At 38.9% G+C, this 17,800-nt stretch overlaps 1 protein-coding gene across 3 annotated transcripts in view; it reads left to right on the forward strand.

The window, feature by feature from the left end:
- The window catches only part of MACROD2 (mono-ADP ribosylhydrolase 2), an 840,112-nt gene that overhangs the window by 484,218 nt on the left and 338,094 nt on the right, over positions 1–17,800 (forward strand). The gene's annotated exons all lie outside the window — the stretch shown is intronic.

The raw sequence follows: 17,800 nt of genomic DNA on the forward strand, positions 1-17,800 counted from the left end.
CTTAAGGGAAAGCTATTAACATTGAAAAGTTGCAAATGGAAAATAAAGCTTTTTGAGGAGAGGGGCAGAGCTTTGAACGCAAGTTAGATGTGCCCTTCAGAGTCAGACCTGATGAATATTTCTAATTTCTTTCTTGTTGGTGTAAACTGTGCCCTCCACACTTTTTTCTGCTAATGAAATCGTCTCTGTACTTCTCAAAGGGTGTCCAGTGAGCCCTCTTTTTGCCATCATTCAAACCACTGAGGGGTTTATTTTTTTTGGTGGGTTTGTTTGTTTGTTTAATGTTACCCACATGTTAGAACTGAAAACAGCCTGGGTTTGGTGGGGCATGTTTTGAACTCCTCTCTGGGATTGTTTAAATATACAAAGATGTTCCTGCCCTGCTGTGATTCTCATTGGAGCCTGTAAGATCACTGTGCTTTTGCTCCTACATCCATCCTTGTTCCTGCCTGCTCTGGGCAGGAGCTGCTTCTGGGGCATTCAGGTTAGTGAGAGTAAAGTGCCTAATATGATGGGGGAAAAGAAAATAAAATACTAAATATGAAAGGGTGTAAAAAAGAGCATTGAAATAACAAAGGAAAAACTGGTTAGCGTTGCTCAAATGCTGATAATGTTTATATCCTTAGAGATTCTGTAATTTTTAGGATATTCTAGGTGGTAGTTTTGCATTTAACATGGAATAATAAAGAGTGGACATCCTTATGGGTGTCCTGAAAGCTGGCCTGATATTTTAATAAGATGACCACAGGAGAAATCACCCATGGGTTATTTCCTTGCTGGTTAAGAGCTGTTGACTCTGCACCTGTTTGAGATAATAAATACTCACCACCCAGACTTGCAGAACACAGCTGCACAAGCTGAAGAGGAGCCAAGAGCCATTCATTCATACCACTATTAAGAAGCTTAGCAAGCAATATGTATTTTAAAGTCCACATGACAGATCATGGACCGCTCTGAAAAACCCTAAGTCCAGTGACTTCAGTGATGCCTTGGGAAGTGAAAGCTGCTTGAGTGTCTGTCCTAATGAACAAATCAAGCCTGGAGCAAAGTAAAATGTATAATTCATTCAATTAGGGAGCAGTAGATTACTATGAGTCTGAAGGAAAAGAATACAGTGGGTTTCACAAGATCCAGTAGAGTGGGCATAGAGGGAAAGCAATGAAAATTATATAAAAATATCTGTAGATTTTGGAAGCTTGCAGACAGCAGGAGGACTCAAATTTACTCAAATAGAGAACATCTAAGTGTAGATTGGATTATGGCAACAGATATATTTGCATCAGGGAAAAGATAGACAAAAAACGTGGAAAATGGGAAAGGGTTACCTGCATAAAATAAGGAAAAGAAAATCAGCTGTGCTGATGGACAGGGTATTTTGATTGCCTCTTTAACAAGAAGATGAAAGAAGCATGTGAAATAGAAAAATGAGAAGTTTTAAAGTAGGTAATGAGTAAAACCAGGAAAAACAGAGTACTTATGATATATAAATAAATAGGTATTGGTAATAGCAAGTTGTAGTACACTAAAAGAATTAACCAAACCAGATCACACTGGAACATTAGCAGTTGTAGTAAGAAGGAAGCAGGAAGACATTAAAGGACTGCAACAACACAAATCTGCTACCTTCAAAACAGAAAGGACAGCAAGTCTACAGATTAATGCAAAAAGAGGAAAAAAAACCCACCAGAATTCAAATTGTTTTGAACATGAATTGTGTCATAGGAGCTGGAATTGCTGGAGGCATTATGGATGGAGGGTGATGCTGAATGGCAGTGTATCGAGTTAGACCGAAGCACGCAGGGTGACTCAGGGTCCACCACTAAACGTGGTTTAATTTAACATCTTAATGATTTTTGAAGAGTACATAAACAGTTCATTAATTACATTTACAAATGATACTACATTAGGCAGTGTTGCAAACACTAGAAAAAGGACAGAGATATATGATGACAATTGATTAGAGACTGCAAATATAACCTCATGCAGCATCCGCTCCGGCACCAGAAGGGAGTTTCTGCCTTTGTTGCAGTGGAAGAGAGGTCAGAGCTGGAGCTGACAGCTACAGTAGAACTCGGCACGGGAAATGATGAAGTAGCATATGGTGGGGAAAATAACCCAGTTCACAAATAGTCAAAGGGAGAAGTGTGTTGGAAAACCAGCACAATGAGGAAATGGTCTTGAATAATAAGCCTCAAATTAGATGTACTTACAGCAGTCACTTGTTTCACTGCTGCTTATTGTTAGTTGCCTATAGAGAAATTATGGATACCATAGAGGTGGTTGTATTTCAGTTCAAAGTGGACTGGGGAGAACAGGAATAGGCTTCAAAGTAGACCAAAATTCACTTAAACATATGTGTATGTAGTTTTTTTAGACACTGAGGAAAGGAGGCAATGGCCTTGAAATACTATGTAAATTGTGAGATGCAGCTTTATGGAGAGGGACAGAGAACAATGTCATTGTGCGAATGACAAAAAGGCAATTACGTGGTGTAGCTGATAGTAATTTGGGTTGTGTTCACATCCAAGGTGTCCAGGCATGGATGTGAGCAGCTCTGTACTAACTCCTGAGGGAGCACTGGTATCTCATCTGAACGTGTTATCATCTCGGTATCAAAATCAAAAAGTGATGGGCACAACCAAAAATGAGATGAGGGGATGTAATGAAATGCCAGTCAGTGTGATTGCCCAGGTTCATGATCCACCAGCAGCCCAGCTGGTGGGTGAGGACGTGCACAACCATCAAGGCAGGAAGAAAAGCCTCAGGAACAAATTTGATCGTCCACAGGATTGTTCAGAGAAATCACACCGCCCCTGACATTTGCCTCCCATGACCATTTTCACAAACCTTTTATTTTCAGTATGAGGTTTCAAATGCCGTATCAGCTGTTTTGTACACAGTTAGTCTCTCTCAGGTCATCTACTCCATCTGCCTTTTAGGTTACCGAAGTTTGTGTTTGTCCTTTTTATCTTGCGTTCCCAAAACTGTGCATTGCTTTTCCCTCAGCGCTTGTTTATGTAGCTGTGCCTACTGTAGAACACTTGAGCTGCTCTCTGGCTGTATGTGTGGTCAGTGATGCTGGGTGAACCTTTTGTGTTGGATGAGTCTTATATATACAATGCTCTGTCTGGTTAAGAGGATACTTGAGACTTGTTTCTGTTTATCTCCACTGAAGTTTGTACAGATTACTGGGAGAAAAAAAATGTTTAAGGCAATACAAGGAGAGTAAAAAGTTGGCACTTGAGCAAATTAAGTTTCTTAAATGTTCAGAATAATTTTCTTATAGTCAAACAATTGTATTTTGATGTTGGTCTCTTTAGCACAGTACTAAGAATTGCTGTCCTGCATCAATTAAATCTCTGCTGCTGAAACACTGGGAATACATTATATGCACCAAATCTTCACTGAAAGAAGAAATGTAAAAAATAGTTGCCTTTTCTTTTTTTTTTTTTTCCTGTTTCTCTGTACTGGTTTTCTAAATAAGAGTCTTATAGGCCAATTAATTCTTAGGTTATCAGGCAGATTGGGGGAGTTGTAATCACTGTTTTCAGGGATTAAATTGGTCCCCTGTTTACACAGTCTTTGAAATTATTTACTCTGTGTGCTCTGATTTTTTTGTAGGACCTCTTGTCCTGTTTTTCTTTGCATAATCTGCTTTGAAGCCATCTAATACCTTGGAACTTTTCTGAACATCAAACATTTCCCTGCCACCTACTTCATTCAGACTTTGCTCATGGTTAAAAAGAATCTCTATCAATTATCGTCAGTCAGAGGCAGGATTGCAGTTAGACAAGCACTTTATGAACTACACAGAACATATAAAAAACATGCTGTGTGTTGCTGTGGGTGGGATCCAAGCCAAAAAGGCTGCAATGTGTTTGCAGAGAAGGGAAACTGGTGCTGGTCCCTCACCCAGAAGGCAGGACAGGCTTCCTCTGCAATGGATACAAGAAATGGAGGAGTTCTTTTTGAGACTGTAGCTCTGCTGTTGTTCAGGACTGTTCGGAATTGCAGCCTTCAGGAACACTTCATGTTGGCAGGGGGTGAACTTTAAAGCTTTAACAAGAAGCAGTTCTTTCAGTCTGCACTCTCTGACCTCCACCTTGAGGGAGAATTATGGCTGGGGGTGGGGGTGGGGGCTGGAGGAAATTCTCAAAGAATGTGGCTTTGTGAGTTTCAGAAGGAGCTCTGCTTATCAGCAACAAATATATTAACAACATTATACAGAAAATACAGAAATTTTCTATGAGTTCCCTAGAGTCAGACAGGGAGGAGTTCATTCTGTTCTAGCGCCTTGCTGTGACATAAAACCGCACACATTAAAAATATCAGTCTCTTTCTGCCTGGGTGTTTGTGCTATGAATGCAAAAAATAGTCCTGCTCCAGGGAAAGCCTCTTAGCTGGACTTCACTTTTCAGCACAACCACTCTGCTTCTTCTGTCTGAAGTAGATAAAGGCAAAAGGCCATCTAGAAATATCTCAGCAGTGAGGGGCCTATTCCAAGGGCTGACTTGCTCATCGTCAGGTCGAGTGGAAAAGCCATCACTTGGTGGTGGGATGACCAGTGACCTGTAATGATGGGATATTTCTGGGAGAGTAGGTTGTCTCTTTGGACTCTGAATAAAAGTGTGCCCCTCCTGTGCACACATCTTATGCTGCGTTTTGGGGAGGGTTGTTACAAAAGTATGCTAAATAGGATCAGGATGTGCTTTTTGAAATCCACGTTTTGCCTCCATTTCTGGGGTCTTCAATCAGTGTGCACAATGCATGCTACTAGCTGTGCATTTGCAGTGTTTTTAAATTAAAGTATCATTTGGGACTTTGTTAGATAAATATTTCTTTCATATAAATATTAAGTTAATATACAGGGAATTTCAACTTGTATCATTTTTGTAGGTGTTTTTCATGAACAAGGGTCATTTAATTATATTTGTTGTCTGTGTATTGGCAAAGTTAATAGAAATACTTTGTTTATACAAATATAACTTGTTCGTATAGAAACACAACCTAATAATTATTCAGAACAGCATATAAAAATACATCAGGAATGGTACCTGCCACTTACCTGTTAGGAGCACTTAAGAAAGAAACAGTGTTTTGTAATTGTCCAAAATATTTGTCTCTGCCTGTAATTGGGGATTTTAAAAATAGACTGTGGAGGAATTCACTGATATACTTGGTATTTGCATCCACCTTTAAAAGAAAACTGTACTTGTGATCGGCTGCGGGTTTCATTGAGCTTTGTTTGAGTGGAGACACATTTAGCCTCTGTGATGCCCGAATCTTCCATCGTAACTCATAGACTGAAATTTTTAATATCAATTTCAAACCCAGAGTGTTTTCACCTCCTCCTGTTCTAAATTATAAAATTCATGAAAGAGGAATTTTATTTAAATTGTAGAAAGGTGCTTAAAAAGGTGCACGGTACTGTATTGGTCTAACAGTTTGATTTGCAGCTGTACCTTTACCCGTTTTGTTCTCTCATGCCCCAGAGTTATAGTTTCGGGAAAAGTAAAGGGATTTTTTATTTTTTATTTTCAAGAAAACTTATTTCTTGCTAACAATGTTGCTATAGCAATGAGTTATAAGACTGAAATTCCTAAAGGTTGACTTTATTCTATCATCTGGTTTTCTGATAGAGATTCATACCCATCAATCAGAAGAGTTGCTTTGGAAGGAAATTTCTGCAGTATCATAAATCCACTTAATTTGTTTCTTTGAAACACTTGTTTAACTTGTAAGCTATGATATGACTGATGTTACATTTTCAAACTCAGTTTTGTGTCCAGCTTAGCCTTCCTTTTTAATTTTTTTTTTTTGCTTTCTTCTTCTTAGATTTTTTTCCAGATAATATCCTTAAAAATTAATCTATTACATTAAGTTTGTAAGTTTCCTTAATCATCATGTTGGCTTTTTACATCTGCATCAGATGAGGAGGTTGTGATCTTCCCTTGTGGTTCCACAAACTGTCGTAGATGGCCATACTTTTCTTAACCCAAGGCCTTCTGCTTTGTGTTGGATGTGCTCCCAACCATTCCTTCCATAATGATCTTGGTAGATTGAATTGCAATCCTGTTTTTTCAATAAGGGTTTCATTAAATGAGATTTATTCAGTGAGATCAAGTGTAAATTGTTACCCCTAAACAGAGATGCTCATTCAGCTGAGAAAGGCTGAGGAATGATTGAAGCACTAGGCAGAGATTCCTCAGAGAATAAGCTGGAGTTTGTAGTGAATCGTGCACTGGAGGTGAGTTGAACAACCTTACCCTGTTGAGGGAAAACCAAGAAAGGAGCAGCTATAGAGTGACAATTAAACAGGAAAGATCTGTGAATTTACCTGTTGTGCTGCTCTGTCCTGCATGGGGAACTGGGAGACAGTGTTTGGGCCAGGGATGATTATGGAGTTAGAAATGCACCAAGAGTCAAGTGAAAGAAGAAGGATTTTAAGTCCAGAGAATAGAAGACTAAAGGTGAAGAGAGGGAGATAGAAGAAAATCTTAAAGCATGAAGGGCTATTGAGGAGTAAAAGTTAACAAATTTTTGTCTAGCTGGGGACAGGACAAGAAGGAACAGTCTGAATTTACAGGAATGGAGTTTTAGGTTAGAGATTATGAGGACTTTCCTAGCTCAAAGAATGGAAAATTGTTCAGGGAAGTTGTGGCTCCACCAGTATGTATAGGTGGGCCATCACTATCATTTAAATTTTGTTTCTGCCACTGTATGTTATATATGCAGTATATATTTCCTAGGAGGCAGTGGATTTGTTTTATTTGGTGCTTGAAATGTATTACAATGTTTGCTTTCTATAATCAAGAGTGCAGAAACAGCTCAGAGGGATACAGTGGTCAGTCATGAGTCTACTTTTTAGCAAGGTACCACATAGAAATTAGTTGTGGGAAGCAAGATGACGCTGTGACCTGATGATATGATGTCTCCTGAACAGGGATATCCACATCCCCCCATCTTAGGTGTTGAGAAGTGTTTTGAGTTCAGACAGGAACAGGAGCAGCCCCAGACTGAGCAAGTGCTTGAACCTCTCCCAACAGATGGATCTTGGGATGCCAGGGCTGAGATACTGCACCAAGGAGCCTTCACACAGGGCAGAAGCCACTACAGCCCTTCCACCCCCCTGGTTCATCTTCTGCCTGACCACAAACAGCTGTCTAGATGGTATAAAGAAGTAACAGTGGTGCTTTAATAAACTGCATTACTAGGCAGTCTTAGTTCTCCGTTTTCTTGTTCTGTGATGTTACTGTTGTAGCTGTTCTGTAGCATGGTGATTTTGTGATGAGAGAGAAAGGTGAGTTGTTTTGGTTGGGTTTAATGAGACACTGACTCTACACTTTGAAAAAAAATCCTGAACTGGTGGAGTAGAAAAGGAAATGGTCTAATAAAAAAGGAAATGGCTTATTCAGGAATAAATTCTTGAAGTTTATGTGTGGGATGGGTTTAATGTGTGATAATTTGCCAATCACCCTGTGGGAATTCTGTGCTTAAAGGGATGAAACTTTCTAGAAACACTGCCTGTTGGCTCGATAATTGGGGAACTGTCTCATTAGGGAAGGACAAAGTACAGATCTGTCAGACAGTGGACCACAATTGTGGTTATATGAGACAGCTCATAAAAGCCAGGGATTGCTGGAAAGTCTACATCATAAAATGCAGAGGAAGAGAATGTTTGATGTCTCTGAGCAGAGGAAATTGTACTTCATTTGGATTGAAAAGGAAAAAAATAGTAAAAATAGACTGGAGGAATTCTTAGTTGCTTGCAGATCTCGGCTATACAGAGTCAAGCATGTAAGATGCTTGTCATTATTTGAATAGCAGGTTCTTCTAATGGAAATTCATAGTAAGAGTGATGGCATGTATGAATTCCTATCAAATCCCAGAGAACTGGTGGGCTGTGGCCATCAGACTCTGTGCAAAGTCATCGTTGTCCTCGTGCATTGCTTCCTTTCTTTGACCTGTTCCCCGTCACCTTGTTGGCAGTTTGTAGGCTCTTCGTGAGGGCTTGTATTCGCTCTGTAAGGGCAGTCAGAGCAATCCCTGTTAAGACTCATGGGATTCACAGCAACAGCAGTAATGGAAAATAATAGTTGCAACAGAGTTGGTTTGTTTGGGTTTTTTTTGTCACTGACTGCGGTGACTCTTTCTGTCACCAGAAGTGGAGTCAAATTCTGCTGAAATTAGAAATTGCTTATTCACAGGTTTTCCTGCTGGAGGTACCTCTGTGATGCCTGAAAATGTATGAAGGGCTGTCTGGCAGATAGTGACTTGTCACTACCAGATTTCTTTTCCCCTCACAACTTGCTGTCAAGGAAGGGAACGTGTGATGCCGCATTTCAACACTGCATGGTGCTCACGGGGTCCTGTCCCTTGGCTTTTTTAATCTGATAATTTTGAGACACTTCTGTACATCCCATTTGGGTTTTTTAAACATCACCTTAATTTATCTATGCAAAGAACAAACTATAATATGAAATTCGTATCTGCTTTTTTTACTTGAAATCGGCCCATTTTTCAAATAGAAAATTAAAAAATTGATAATTTTGAACATTGTTTTTATATTTACATCGTTAATGTGAAGCAAAAAAATGAGCAAGTAAAAGCATAAGTTATTCTATGTATCAGATGGGCATCATACTACTTAACTAGGTTAAAAAAAGAAGTAATTCATTACAGCATAATATCTATTTAGCATCAGAGTAAATATATTGGAAAGCAGTTTTGAGGAATAATCAGAAGGAACATGCTTTTGTGAGCCTTATTTGTCACCTCATTAAATATGTTTTTCCTGAACTGCTAGTAGTGGCATGGAGCCACTTACATTATACAGAAATTATATATTAAGTCATAGTTGCATATAAAGAAACAGCAATGTTCAGTAGGCAGCTGCAAAATTTATACCCTCATCTGAGAGGTTTTTTAATATTATTTCAGTATGATGATGTCATGTTATCTTTTAAGGCCTCTACAGTGTAAAAGCACTGAAATTGGAATAATATAATTCAAGTAATATGACTGGTACTTCAGTATTTATCCTGATGAAATATTCGTTTCTCTCACCTGGAATACGATTCTCATCAAATATAAACTACATGTGGTCAATATTCAAGTAGAGTTTAGCAGCCTTCTTTTTTCAACACTGACTAACTTATCAACTCCTAATGATGTCTTCCAGTTTGGATTTAGAGATTTTTTTCATAGCAGAGATGAAAACAAATATAACAAATAGAGTTAGGTGCTTTGGTAAAGGGAAATATGACATAAAAGATGGGTTACTGTAGTATGACTTCCCGTGGCTTGCGATGGAAGGGCATCACTGCTAGAGGGGAGAATTTTTTTAAATTGGGAAAATTATAGATAATGAATTTTTGAATTTCTCTTGTTATGCCTTTCCTAAAAGATGACTACGTGACTGAAAGCTGTAAACCAAACACATTTCTGCAGAGTGCAGTTAGTTTGAGCACAAATAGTTTACTAGTGGTCTTACTAAAAATTATTACTTATTCTATTCACGTTGGGATATAAAATATATTACACTGTAAATCTTTTTCTAAGGAGATAAATCAGTGTATTGCTGGTTTTTATGAGTTGTTATACCTTTGTGAATTTTCTTTGACATATACTGGCTGAATTAAATCTTTATGAATTAAATCTCGACCACAGAACTGTGCATTTCCAGAGAGAAGCAGACATGAGACAGTGGTTTTTATTCGTACTAATTGATGTCGTTTTGACAGAAACCTTGAGTGATGATCTCAGTGTTGGGGCAGAATTACCCACTAATATGTCCTCGAACAGCTGATCCTGAGTTCACACTTCCATAAACACAGGGCAGTTTTCCCCCTGCTTGTGTGAGAAAGGAAAACTGAATGCATGTCAGAGCCTACACGAAAGGTGAGACAACATAATCCCAACAAGTTGTTATATTTATTACCTGGTTGCATTCCTTATTGCGGAACACTCCCTCTTTGTGTCAAGCAGACACAGTCAGGCTTTGTTCAGGGAATTTTGCCAGCATGGCAGTGGTGGGATTAATCCTCCTAGTTTGGAAGCAGATGATGCTGTTTCAGTACAACTTCTCAGCGCTTCTTACTTTTGCCTGCCCTGGATTTGTCTCTGGCCACCTTTGTAAATGTACTTCTTTGTGTTTTGGCACCTTGGAACTGAAATGTGCCCCAGATTGTCACATCCTTGAAGCTCAACAAATGAGCGTTTGCATAACATAGAGAGCTTTGTACCTGCCTGCCTCCTGCACAAGGAGGAAATGATTCTGGATCACTGAAATGTTCTCATTCATCTCCTTTCTAAGTCCTTTTGGGAGTGTGTTTTTTCCAGCTGTACCCTTGCAGACCAGAATTTTGTTTTTCAAAGCAAAATACACCATGGTCCAAAGCATTGCTCCCCACCTCTGTTACATGTCAGCATTCCCATTTGACCTTTCCTCATCTATTCTTCCATTTTCAAATACACCAGGACTAAGTTTGGTGACAAGAACAAGCTCAAGACAAATGTAAGTCATCAAACTGCCACTTTTCCTGTCTTTCTGCTGGATTAACGTCTCCCTTGCATTCTAATTTCCCTGTTTACGTACCATGGTGCCATATTTTCTTTCTTTAACAGAGAAGCACGTTGTTCCAAACATGATATTATTATTTACTGCAATCTTGAGTCAATATGTTGTTGTCTGTAGCTTTGTTTCTTTTAAGCATTTATGAACTTCCCTTCTTTGATCCCTCAAAGTGTGTTTCATAGCAGTCAAATTCCATAGGATATTTATTTATTTGGTTTTCCTAATCTCTCCCCACCTCCCTTTTGTTCTTTAATTTCATGTGTCTTCATTATTTCACCCCTTTTAAATCAACTTTTTAATTTTTAAGGGTCTTTGACTAACAGAGCTGCTGAGTTCCATTAAATGGAAGCAAAGTTGTATTCAGGCCTAGAAAAACAGCAGATGTGTGAAGATTGCCATTTGATTATCTCCTTAACATGTCTCTTCTCCATTGCCCCAGTGCAGAGGTGAAGAGCATGACATATAAACTGAATTCTTGCTGCAGTATTAATATCTGAATGCTCATAATTCACCAGTTGCCAGTTTTCTTAAGAAAGCAAGCAAATCTATAGCACCATATCCAGGTATATTTGAAATAAAGAGAGAAATTTTGCTAAAAGGTGGGATTCCTAAAAGAAAAATATAGTTTCATTAGATCACCAACAGTTTGGTGCTCCAAGAACCATATTGCTAGGAAACTGCCAGGTTCCTGACATTGGTTCAGTGGAATAAGCTGCCATCAGAGATGATGTATATCCATCGTATTTCATCCCAGGCCCTCACCCCCAGGAACTAATGACATTAATGATGGTTAATTCTACTCAGGCCTGATGGTGGCAGTGACTACAGCTTGTAATCAGGCCTTAGAAACATCCCACTTGATAAATTCAAAGATGCTGAGCCAAATCACCTATTTCAGTGTTGACTTTAATTAAAATTGCTCGTGATTGATGTTTTAAAAGCAGGAGCCGCTGGTGTTGTTTATCACCATTTATTGTGCATCATTTGAGTGGTACATCTGTTTCCTTCATTTATGGTTGGGGGTGGAGGGAAATATTTTGCTGGTGTCATGTATTTGGCCTAAGTTGGATTTGTTTGTTTGTTTATTTGTTTTGGAAGGCCCAATCCAGTGTTCTCAACATCATCTGAAGGGTTTCTGCAGGTACCAGAGACGATTGAAATAACGTATCCTATTCTGGCTAAATACTCATGAATTTCAACCAAAAGAGCTCTCTCACTGCTGCACCATCTATAGTCTCTGAACTGGGTAGCTTGGCTGTGTTAGCACGATTTATCATCATACCTTTCTTTTGCAGTGCAGATGTACTTTGAGTAAATGAAACCATTTTTCTTTATTATCTCCTTGTTAAGAGAACCAGCCCTTGCATTTTCCCCAAGTGAAGGGCTTCTCTGAATAAATATGCAAACTATCATTTCACAAAATGACATTCTCCTGAATCCCTTTGTACTTAGTCCCGCCAGAGGAGGGAGAGCTGAGATGGTTTATAAAACAAGTGCGTGCACCTTGCAAGTCTTTATGAGGCAGTTTGGGGGAAATAATGGAATGCTGCAAAAGAGCCAGGGAGATTTTGGTTAAATGACAGGCTCCAGAAAAAGGCTTTGGAGTAGAAAATGCAAAGTTAAATTCTCACTAGTACCTAAATAACAGCCTGGACTTAATAAAAGCATTTTCAGCCAAATAAAGCATTAGGTAGTTTGGGCTGAATTGTGAAAGGTTTTTGTTAGTTAAAGATAACAATTCCCTTGTAATTCTGGCTTGTGAATAGTACCTATTTCAGCAGTTAAATCCAAAAGGGAGAATAGCAAATAGGCAGGAATACTCAGGCGTGAATGTAGCATAAGTATAGGTCAGGAGGAGCTTGAAAAATCCTACCCTAGGCAAACTTGAAAATTGGATGAACGCTTGTGGAGAGGCTAATGAGAAGCAGATGCTTAGTCCTTTGGAGTTCCAGCAGGACTGGGGGCAGGCGTTGGGAAGGCTGAAGTCAAAGACTTCCTAAAAGCATATATATACATATATATAAAAAAATCAGCCATATAACCTTTCCATTTCTTGTGAAGTTATGAATGTAAAAGTGATGATGTTTAATTAAGTTGTTCCTAGAGAGAGACAGTTGGTGCTTCCTGGTTGTGCTTCTGTTTTTCACCTTGGTGTCTGCTGGGAGTGTGACAGTGCCAACATCAGCAGGAAAGTTTTCCCTGAGATATTTGTGTATCTCATTTTAGTGTCTTTTGGTATGCAGAAGAACTTGAATTTCATTAGAGAAATGGCAACTGATCAAAGTTAAGTGCTCCTCTAAAAATTGGTAAGCAATAGTGGCACAGTTAATAGTACAAAGATTTCTCAATCAGTAGGAAGAACTGGTTTATATTGATAAAAAAATCTTAAACTGTTATGAATGCATGTCCAGATTTTTGCCTTATAAGAATATCAGGAAACCTGTGTCTTTATAGTGTAAATTGTATTTTTTTTTCCTTTTTCTTCATTTGAATGGCTCAGGTGATCCTTTTTGTAAATCCCATGGGTTCTGTGAACATCAAGGAAAGCACTGTCCTAAAAGACTTAGAGTCAATGAGCCAAGTTCAGATTAAATGGTAGCTCACTTAAAATAAGAATGGTGTTTTATCTAAAATTCTGGGAGGCACGAAATCTGTAAATAAAAGGGTTTGTGTCCAATGGACCGCTTTCCTATTTTTCCCAAGGTTGTTTATTGAGCTCTTCCAGAATAGATTGTTGTGGCGTTTTAGACTGAACAATAAATAAATCAAACACCTTTAATGCAACAGGCTTTCTTAGTGGTGAAGAGTAGACTTGCAGCTACAGCATTGTCCTCTTCTGAGGAGAAATAAATATCAGTAGAAATAAAATCTCTCAAGGGCTCTTGAACACAATGGCATTAATTGTGTGTACACATTGGGAAATGCTTGTTTTTACAAAAAAAAAAAAGGAAAAAAAAAGAATGGCAACCAAAAAAACCCACCACTAAATATGAAATAGTATGACTTTAAATTGACTGATTGGAATTGTGCTTTTTCCCAGCCACTGGTGATGAAAAATTCGGACTCAGCTGAAGGTATTGGTGTCAAGCTCCCATGTTGTGTATCAGGAGTAAATTTCATAAACTCTCAGCACCTAAAATGACTTCAGTTGGCATAATGACTGCCATCAGTAATAATCAAGTCTCAGACTCGAGAAGGGAAGGCTCTGTAAACACTCTGGTACTTCTCATGTCACCACGTAGATGTCAGAAAACAGCACCAGTGGAAATGATCAAAGTGGGGCAATATTCTACAGCAGAACAGTGTCAAAAATTTAAATTTCTGCAAAAAGACTCACACAATTTCCTATAAATTTTCAGTTCTACTATGACCTCAATCATGGTATACTTGGGCTTTCACTTCAGCCGTGCTTCAGCTATTGCTGGAAACCATTTAAATGTGCTTATCTCAGATCATGGTCCTTGCCTTCCAATCCCTTCAATGGAACAAAAATGATTAAGAGCTTATGGAAAGTAATAATTTAAAAGACCAAAATGCTGGTATACTTTAAAAGCTAACAGGTGACATTTGCCTTAAGGAGAGCAAGGGACAAAGCCCCAGCAGTGGAGTGGTTGCAAATAGTGGGACATGTCCTGGGAGCTGAGTGCAGGAGTAAACCTGCCTCCTAAGACATACCCTGGCTGCAGGGAAGTGTTTGACATGGGTAGATTTTGGATTCATAAACTGTAGCGGGTAAGACTGTGCACAGAGAACCAAGGCTGATCTTATATTTGCTTTGTTTTCCTTGCCTTTGTTTTAATCTTCTTTCCTAGTGAAGGAACATGAAAGTGGATGTGTGTGGGTGACAGGCATGAGTGTGAGAGCTTCATGGGGGAAGGTTTGTGTCCTGTTTGGGTTGACTGAGAGGGGGTTAAAAACCTTGGCACACTTTGAACTTAGAGACATTCTTGTAAAAATGTCCAGCATGGAAAAAGACACACTTAAGAGAATAGGACATTAAATCTAGAGGGGTTCTGATTATGGAGTCACTGACAGAAACAAAAAGAGTGAAGAATAATGTAATTTTAAAAACTATTTGGTTGAAAACATGGTTTGAGTCACAGTACCTTGGAACTGGAAGGAGGCAGAATAGACAGCATGTATTGGATTTTTATTATTTTTATTTTTTTGATGAATTTTGGGTCAAGGTAAAACAAAATCTTGGATGTTTTGGGAGGTGACTTGCAGGTTGCATCCTCTATGAAAAAGGCCAGGATGAGAGGCTAGTGAAGAAAGAATTAAAATGGAGGCTCTCCGAAAGGGAAGGATGGAAAGATAATAAGGTTTTACCAAGTAAATATTTCTGTAGTAAAACTTGGAATTTTCTTTTTCCTTGAAAAAGCAGATAGACAGGCGTGGACAGGGGCAGGCTGGAGCAGAAGATGGTTCCATGCAAAGCAATGCAGGAGTGCTTTGGTGACCTGTAGAGGTCACATAAATACCTACATAAATATTTACATGGAAAGTGAAGTTTACTCCTCTCTGCACCATGCAGCTGTTGTGAAACAGGTATCTCTGAGTCCTAATTACTCACTTTCCACCTGTTACTTAGCTGGTGTGGGCTGAAGGAGTGTGGAAGCCCACAGGGATGCATATAAAAATAGTGGGGACTGTCAATGGAAATCATAACCTGACTCATTAATGCAGCCTTCGTAGCAGCGGGAAGAAGACTGTAACTTTTCCCTGGTACATTTGGAGTCAGTAATTAGCCAGTGACATTGTCAGCATTGCACCAGTGTTTTTATAGTAGCTATGGATGAGCTGCTCTTCAGTGACTTGTCGCTCCATTGTAGAAACTTGCACTTTAGTCCACGCAGAGTTTTGAAATATAGCAGAGGGGAGAGAATCCGAGACTTTTCTGAAGCAGATGAATAGGAAAAGCCTGAGGTAACGGGCTGGCACATCCTGAACTTCAGCTCCTGCATGTGCTGCTGAGCAGTGGGGCTGCTCTTTGAGTGATTCACCTGAGCTCCTAGTGCTGCTCACGGTGGTGTGTGTGCACATCCCCATCCTCTGCACCCGCAGGAATGTGCAGGCTGGCACATGAATCTCCTCTCTTAGCCTGCTCTTGAGGCTGCTGGAGTGCTGGCTGCTATTTCATGTGGGGAAAATAGTTTCTACTTCTAATTACCCTGCTCCCTCTTTACTCATAGCTGACACAGGAGGCTGAAGGAGAGATTACAAATACATTAGAAATGTGTTATTGTTAGATGCTCTAATGCATCTTACATGCATTCCCAAGAGATGCAGATTTCCACATTGTTGTTATTTTTGTCATTATGTGGACAATGTTTAAAATACGGATAGTTTTGGAAAGTCTTTTTATAATAGTACCAAAGTTTGTAACGTGAGCACTGTAGCTTATCCTGAACTATTTTTAATTAGCAGTCCTTTGTTTTTTCTACATTGTTACCCAGATAAATGGAACAAATGGAGAAAGGCTAATTGATTTACCTTGCTCAATTTGTGGTAATGCTTTTGATAACATTTGACATCATTTCATTAAACATGATGAAGAAGGGAGAGTGGTGGAATGTTTTGTTCTTCCTGGTGTGTTATTTTTGGTAAATGTCTGGGGTGCATTTAGATAAACTGCAGTGCTAAGTCTGAGCAAGAAAGACCTAAATATCCAGTAAATTACTCCGATTTGCATTGAGAAATTAACTGTAATTAGCATTCAAGTTTTAATGATATTGTATTTGTGAAGCTGATAAGGCCTCTGGGAGTGTGATTGCAAGAAACTTCTATTGTTTACTATATGCAAATGGAGCCACTTAGCTTTAATTAGAGGTTGAAACCTGGAGCAATTATCAGCAGTTGCTTTAGTATTAATGAGCTTGACAGAGCTGTCCATCACAGTGTTTTATATGATTGAGAATTAGAATATTTAATCCCAGTTGGTTCACTGTTCAAAGAACGTGCAGCTTTCGTCAAGCAAAACCATTTCATTTAGCATGCCATACATTTTGTCAGCTCCAGTCACTGGAAAGACTGAAATCCTTATAAATTTGTATAGCTGCTATTTTCTGCAGAATGGTTGAGAATATATGAGAGAATTTCCTTTAAGGCTTATGTTGCCAATAATTTTTTTTTTTTTTAAACTAAGTGGTTCTAAGAGCAGTTGTGTGGCTGCAATATAGAATTTAGTTGCTTGACATCTGAGTAATAGAGCTCACAATAACTCCCTACTGATGAGTTTCCTCACAAAATTAGCTGATGTCTCCTTGTATGTGATGATGTTGGATATTTCCTTTCACGTTCTGGTTTTAGTAGAGGACAACAAAAGAGATGTAAGGCAAAGAGAGAAAAGGCTTATAATACACAGCCCCTGAAATGTTTTTTATTTCACTCTCAGTGGAACCATTAGTGACTTCTGTTGCTGTTCTTTAGTAGCTTTTTCTTTCCTTTTTTTTTCTTTTTAAACAGCTTTTGTGTCAAAGAAGTAAAAAGTTTTCAGAGAAGATCTATACAGCATGGGAAAAAGAAATTTAGAAAATGTCACTGGAAGTTAGTACTTTTGGATACACTACTGAAAGTTTTCTATTTTTGGACTATTAATTTTTGAAACAGTTCTCCCTTCCACAAGCCTTTAAGCAATTAGAATAGGTATTTTATGGAGGTATATATAAAAAAGTTAAATGTAATAGAGTCTTTGTAAATTAATTTTTTATTGTTGTTTCATAGAGAACAAAACATAATTGTGAACACACACAGGTGAGCCTGAAACAAACCCACCAATGGGTTTTTTAGCATCTCTCAGGTTTCTTTAGGATGCAAAAAGCTTTACTGTATTGAAAACGATGCAGTGCCATCTAAACTGCTAACCACTGGGGCATGAAATGCTGTTTTAGTCCATGTATATTTAAATACTAAAGGTTTCAGGTTTTTTCAGCAGACATGACAGACTGGAAGCATTTGCAGGTCGTTATTTTATGAGGTGCTATTGAACAGCCCCAAGTTTGAAAGCACAAGGCTGGGGCGAGCTCTGGGAATGACTTACGGCAGGGGAGGAAGCATCTTTTAGGGGTTCTGCTCTGCCGTTGGGATGGACATTTGGGTTCTTGTGTGAACAGGGGCTTCTGCCCTCACTACAGGGTGGGTTTCTCCTTCCTCTGAGAGTTCAGGTTGCCTCCTGTCCCCTCACTGCTCCAGACCATCTGCCACTCACAAGACAAAGCCTGGTTA

The sequence above is a fragment of the Manacus candei genome, unplaced genomic scaffold, assembly GCF_025592945.1.
Source record: "Manacus candei isolate 608988 ecotype Guabito, Panama unplaced genomic scaffold, ASM2559294v1 h1tg000035l, whole genome shotgun sequence".
In the NCBI taxonomy this organism is placed as follows: Eukaryota; Metazoa; Chordata; class Aves; order Passeriformes; family Pipridae; genus Manacus; species Manacus candei.